This window comes from Bidens hawaiensis, unplaced genomic scaffold, assembly GCF_021521415.1.
Source record: "Bidens hawaiensis isolate Kalapana, Puna unplaced genomic scaffold, B.hawaiensis_p1.1 tig00017255_1, whole genome shotgun sequence".
NCBI classification, from domain to species: Eukaryota; Viridiplantae; Streptophyta; class Magnoliopsida; order Asterales; family Asteraceae; genus Bidens; species Bidens hawaiensis.
This window is the reverse complement of record NW_027492616.1, coordinates 53,959-61,129: the sequence shown is the minus strand read 5'-3', so window position 1 is coordinate 61,129 and position 7,171 is coordinate 53,959.

Genomic DNA, 7,171 nt, shown 5'->3' with positions numbered 1-7,171 from the left:
TGGCAGTAGCTTCATATCTCTATCAAATTTCACATGTCTTGTATCCCAAAAAGCATGCACCCTCAGTCTTCAAGCATGAACTCCCTGTTTTACACAAACAGAGACCACCCTCTGGTACTTCTTTGCTTCGTCTTTCCACGCAGGAATATAGAAAATCTTCTTATCATTTAGTACCTGCAAATCAGCTTGAGACAAGTTAACCAAGTGCATTGGATCATACACTCTCAGGATCTCCTGTTCATCTTCATCTTCCATTACGGCTTCAGCAGTCTGACAATCAACATACCACCACTTGAGATCCTTCAATACATCCTTGGGCATCAGCTTCATAGGAGTTTCTTTCAAACAACGAATCGGTTTATACTTCAAGGCTTACCATCAGCCCGCATACCACGTTCTTTATCTTCAACTAGCTTCCCCTTCTGAGGCTTCAAAAGCAAAAACTTTTTCTCCTAAATACTTTCCTTCCACACAATCTTCCCAACCCATCTCGTAAAGTTATCATCACTTCTATTAATCAATCTCAACTGAGCCAAATCTTTAACTTCACACTCAGGCAAAGTGTTGAGTGATCTCAATGTCTTCTTAAAATACCGAACCCCATCATAGCGCTTTATCACAAACAACTTCAACTGTTCATCATATAACCAGCAAATGATACCTTTCTTTGACTCAGCATATCCTTTGATATTGTAACTTTTCTTGAACATTGTCGGTACCGCAGGCTTCTTTGTCTTGAAGAACCATTGAGCACAGCCTTCTTTCCATCTTGGCTGCTCTTCCCACTCCGAATCACCCGACACATTTTCATCTTGACCCAACTTTACCACATCAACACTTGGAATATCATGCTCAACATCATCATCAACTATCTCTCCCTCCTCTAACTCACTTTCAATCTCTATCTGTTCCCCGATTTTCTCAATCTCACTAACTGTCAGCACATCATCAATTAAGTCATCCTCATCATTACTCAAATCATCCTCTTCATCTACAACCAGTGTCTCTTCACCTGCACTGCCTGACGGACCAGCAGACTCCCCCTGAGATGTGGAGGCTCCAAGAGTTTGTTCAGTTCTTGGCAGCTCGCCACCTGCATATTTCGATGCATTGGAATCATCGTCTTTGTCTTGTCTATTCTTTGTTCTCAGCTCATCACCTTTGCAACTAGTCTCCCCCCGAGATGCTAAGAACTGCTTCAGCTGATCAAATAACTTACCATGCTCAATAAGCAGGGTAGTCTGAAGTTGATTCTCTGCCACCAGACGATTAATAGCCTGAGTCTGAATAATATTTACCCGTGACTGTTCAGCAACCACCCTTTCAAGAGCCGCAATCCTCTCAGAATCAGACAAATTTGGATCAAAATAGAAGTTCATGTGAGAGGTATCCTGAGCATACGAAGGTGGAATTTCCAAGCTTACAGGAATATCAGATGTAGATTGAGTAGTAACTGGGGGTGGCATAGAGACAAATAACCCAGCAGTCGCTACCAGCGTGGACTTAACAAATTTAGCAACCACCTCTGATGGAGTAAGGGTAAGAGGCGGTAAGGAAACAATCGCTGGTGCTGTAAACTGGAATGTAGTTGGAGGAATACCAAATGATGACGACACGGTCACCAAAGGTACACTCGAGGTGACTGGTAATGGAACTGCCGAAGAAGCAGGTAAAATAGACATACCCGATAATGATGGTGGAGTAAAATGAACAACACTTGAAATTTCTCCAGCCCTGGCCCTCTTTGGTCTACGAGCAACACAATACAGCTCATCCTCATAATCTGACACACTATTATCAAAGTCCTTCTTTCGTTTACCATGAATTCTCTCTTGTGCAACCAGAACACGGTGTGCTTCCACAGCATCATCGGTGGAAGAATCATATAAGGTTTCCTCTGAATCCTCCACGGAAGCAATAGATGGTCCCACGGATGGACCAACTGTGGAAGCAGGCATAACAGTAACCTCACCCACCGAGGCTTGAACTTCAGCTGCCGGATCAACTCTGTCCATATCAAAGAAACCTTACCCTCCAAAGGCAACCTCAAGATCAATTTGTTCTTCAGGAGCTGCAACAGGGTCAGCAACAGGTGCTTGTTGTACCACGGGTGGTGGTTGAACCACAGGAGGTGGTTGAGGGATATCAGCCTGTTGCGGTGCTGGATCATTAAATTCATCTCCTGGAGGAGCAACATAATCAGGATTCACTAAGTACCCAAACAAGGCAGTGTGCCTTGGACGTAGCTCTTCCTTACTACGTGCACTAGAAGATCGACATTGAGCAAAGATTCTCTTAGAAACACTCTCCACATAAGAAATAGGACGACGTTGTGGCAGATTGGGAGCTACATGATTGAGAATCATCTGTAAGAATCTCAGGTACACTAAAAACAGTTCTCGTGCCATTGCGCGTTGCTGACGATCGATCTCATAGAATATCATCTGACTGAAACTGTAAGGCTTGTTATAAGTCAACGCAGTCATCGCAGATTGCATCGTCGCACCCATACCATCTGTACCAGCTTTGCGACCGGACATGCATACAATCATCACGTGCATAAAGAACCGCCAATGATCTAACAAAAACCCCTTTCTCCTCTGGGAGTCCCCCAACGGACCCGAATATCCCATGCGAAGAAACGCACCATTTATGAACGTAGCCGAAAAGTATGTGGGATTCTCAGTTGTCTCACCCCCAAACTGTAAAGCTTCCCTTATCTGATTTGCCAAGAAATGTACCACCTGATTGTTAACTGTGGCACGCATCACTGGAGGCTCAACCATACAGTCATATTCAACGGTTCTCCAAAAGTCTTCAATGTTCGGTAGTGAAATAGGAAGAGTAGTAGTAATGGCATGAAAAATACGTGAGCGAACGAGAAATGAAATGATCTCACGATAGTCCTCAATTTCACGAGCATCCGGATCCAAGGTGATATACATGTTGTGACCCGGAAAAAACTGTCTCTTATCATCTCCACCTTCATCACCACCAGCGCCACCAACACCTGCCACAGCAGCCATATCTCCACAACAAACGAGCTAAGTTAGACAAAGGTATGGCAACAGTTAACAACTTCGCTAACATTGAGTTGGGCGAAGTTGTGGATGCAGCGAAGTTAGTGGGTTCGCTTGAAAAATAACTTCACTGGGAAAGTAAACCAGATATACATATCAGTACACAAGAACACAGTAACAAATAAGGCAGATGATGCAAGACTTAATTGTTTAAACAAGGAAGTTATACAGATAGCGAAGTTATCAACTTCGCCCCAGACCTAACTTCGCCGCATGAACTGTGAATCTGAAACTCCCAATTAGGTTGAATGAAGAACAATTAGAAGACGATCTCCAGTAAAGTATAGTGCGATTAAGAGTTTTAAACACCAATAAACATCATCGCAACCTCCAATCGATCGAAAAGACGGCTTCAAGGGTTTACAAAGCAAACCGAATTATAAAGGACAATCTGGACCAGATTAACACACAAAATATAGGAATTATGACTCAATATAGATCAACGAACCTCGATAGCAAACGGAAAAGAAGTAAACAGGAGGTTTGATTCCATCAACAAGTTCGCCGAGGGTTTATTGAAATAAAGTTTGACCAATTTTGACCATCGTGCCCTTTATATAGTTTTGGAAAACCCCATGGGCGAAGTTAGGGTAACTTCGCCCTTTTAAGTAAAATCGCCCCCTCAGTCAACTTCGCTAGAAGTCAACATCGCTTAAAGTCAACTTCGCCCATAGTCAAGTGAAATAAATATAAGAATATAAGATCAAAAACAAGTAACCAAGTGTTTATGAAAACAAACCATAAGACAAAACACATAACAAAATTTAAATAAAAGGACGGGATCAAATTTCAGTCTTGATCAAACCCTGCATGTTTTTAGAAAAGATCCGAACAGGAATCATACTGATTAAGAGGCTGTCACACATATCCATGTTCAGCGGTATTATGACATAGAGAAACAGGTTGTAGGCAGGTATGAAACTTAGTATGGTTTTCATCGCTTCTGTGATACGAATTAGGTTCAATTAAGCTCAAAATTTAGATGGACATCACATGAGAGATTGTGATGCCTCTTATCTATTCTCAAGGCGTATTTAGCTTTCCCCAAGTCACCCAGAGTTGACTTCGACCCGTAGTGTCTGATCAATCAATATTCACATGTCAACTTCCCGATTCATCTTCCCAATCTGTCTTTACTTTGAATATGCTTTCATGCCTCTTCCTTGATATTTGAAAACTTATAATCTTCGTAAGGCTTAACGATATTAATAAGACTTTTTTTTAATGAAAAGAATACAACTGCAAGTCCCGAATCTGGATCACTGCAGAAATATAACTCTATCTTCGCGGGAATCAGGACACTCACGGGCTCGTGTATGACTGGGTAATCACTTTTCTGCCTATCATTCGGAGAGATGTATATGGAGACATGCACAGCTCAAAATGACTCTCCACAGTAAATCGAGTAGATTTAGTTTGTATCACTTTCACTTTTACGCACCATAGAAAGCTACCATAACATACAATAACTGTTCTAGAGTCTTTTAGGCCTAATTACTTCACCGGTTAGGCACACAAAATCAGTTTATCTATCACTTTCCAAGGTTGGATCAATTTTCATATATAACACCAATATTTAAACTTCTTTCGAAGTTATAGACTGAAAAAAATATATCATTTCCCTAAAAAAAATTTAAAATTCAAACGCCCCGATCAAGTCAAAGTCTTTAGGTAAACAGCTATCCTGGAGATCCAGTGGATAAGCCGGACCGACCACATACGAATATGTGTCCCTCCGACTAAGTATGAACGACTAATTTTCAGTGAAAGAATAAAAACCCATCATAAACCGCCCCGGTCGCTTTCAGTCATCTGGTTAATGACTATCCTTATAATCTACATGTAGATGTAAGGACCAAACATATTCACGGAATATGTCCGTCAAACTGAAGCAACCGAGATAATTTTCAGCGATAGTGATGTTTTTTTTTTGTGAAAGATTAAAGAAAAACAAGGTTACTCAGGATTGATCATCCCATTAAGCTCAACAAGGTTTTGAAAATGGGATCGGTCAAACGCTTTTGTAAAAAGAACGGCAAAATTATCCATTGAATCAACCTTTTCAAGCACAATTAATTTCTTCTCAACACAATCCCGTATAAAATGATGACGAATGTCAGTATGTTTAGTTTTACTATGTTTAACGGGATTGTTAGTTACTGAGATAGCAGCGGTTTTATCAATGCAAATAGGAGTTTGAGTGAAATTCAGACCATAATCGCGCATTTGTTGTTGTATCCATAAAACCTGGGAGCAGCAGTTAGATGCTGCCATGTATTCTGCTTCACAGGTGGATATGGCTACAGAGGTCTGCTTCTTGCACTGCCACGACACCAATCTTCCTCCAAGAAACTGACATCCCCCGGTTGTTGACTTCCTGTTCTGATTACAACCTCCATAGTCAGAGTCGGTGTATGCTACCAGATCTAGGTCTCCTCCTTTCGAGTACCAGAGTCCCAACTTAGGCTTTCCTTTAAGATACCGCAAGATCCTCTTCACTCCCTTCATGTGCGATTCCTTCGGGTTGGCCTGAAAACGAGCATAAAGACAAACTACAAACATAATGTCAGGTCTAGAGGCAGTTAAATAAATTAAAGAACCTATTATTGCCTGATACTTAGTGGGATCCACATCTTCATCACTGTCGGAATCAGCACCCATTTTGTGGTTGACGCAGATTGGAGTGTCAAACGGGGTACTATCGTCCATCTTAAAGCGCTTAAGCACATCGTGAACATACTTAGTTTGATGAATGAACATGCCATCCTTCTTTTTATCTACCTGTAAACCCAAAAAGAAAGTTAATTCGCCCATAGCACTCATTTCAAACCTTTTCTTCATGACTACTTCAAACTCCTGACACATAGAGACTCGTGAGGCAGCAAAGATAATGTCGTCCACATAGACCTGGACGAGAAGAAAATCACCCCCTTTTCTTTTTACAAACAAATTACTGTCGATCTTCCCTCTCTCAAACCCATTCTCTAGCAAGTAATCTGACAAAGTTGCATACCAGGCTCGAGGTGCCTGATGTAGGCCATATAATGCTTTGCTCAGTTTGTACACATGATCAGGAAAATCAGGGTCAGGGAAACCCGGAGGTTGTTCTACATATACCACCTCATTGACTTTTCCATTAAGAAACGCACTTTTAACATCCAGTTGGAACACTTTCATCTCTTTGTGTGCAGCAAATGCCAGAAACAGTCGAATTGCCTCCAATCTTACCACCGGAGCAAACACTTCGTTGTAATCGATTCCTTCCTGTTGATTAAAACCTTTAACTACCAACCTTACCTTGTTGCGAATGATTACTCCCTTCTCTCTCTTACACTTGAAAACCCACTTTGTACCGATAGCGTTTACATCTTATGGTTTTTCAACTAATTGCCATACCTCCATTTTTCAAACTGTGCCAGTTCTTCCTGCATGGCTTCAACCCACGAGCTATCCTTCAGTGCCATTTGATAATTCTTTGGTTCTATCTGGCTGATGAAGCAGGCGTACAAGCATTTATTTATAATACCCGTGTCTTTAATGCTTGCATACACACATGTGTTTTCGTCCAAACTTCTTCTAGTACGTACACCATCAGAAGGATTACCGATCACATTTTCTAAAGGATGATTCTTGTGAATTTTGGTAGTCTGTATCGGACCAACTTCCAGATCATTCTCAAGATTGTGAGAGAGTTCATAAGAGTGATGCTGAGTGTGAAATGGATTGTAGAATTCATCTTCATTTGAGACAGCTGGAGTTTCAACCGCACTTGATGAGGTTGGTTGATTTTCATTATATTGGGGACGTTGTACAATGGCCTCCTGTTCATCAAGCAGCATCTGTGTGGCCATTTTCTCATCTATGTCTGCAAAATCCAAGTAAGGCACATTAAAAGATTTGAATAGCTTATCATAGTCGAAACCCTCTGCTGGTCCCATGCTAGGCCTAGGTGATTTGTAACTAGTAATGTCAGTGCTACGACCACCTCAACCTTGCTGTTTGATAGATTAAAGACTCTTCTGTTGGGTGTCCCAACAACATAGCCAACTAAGATACCTTCGTCAGCTTTCTCACCAAATTTAGAGTTAGTC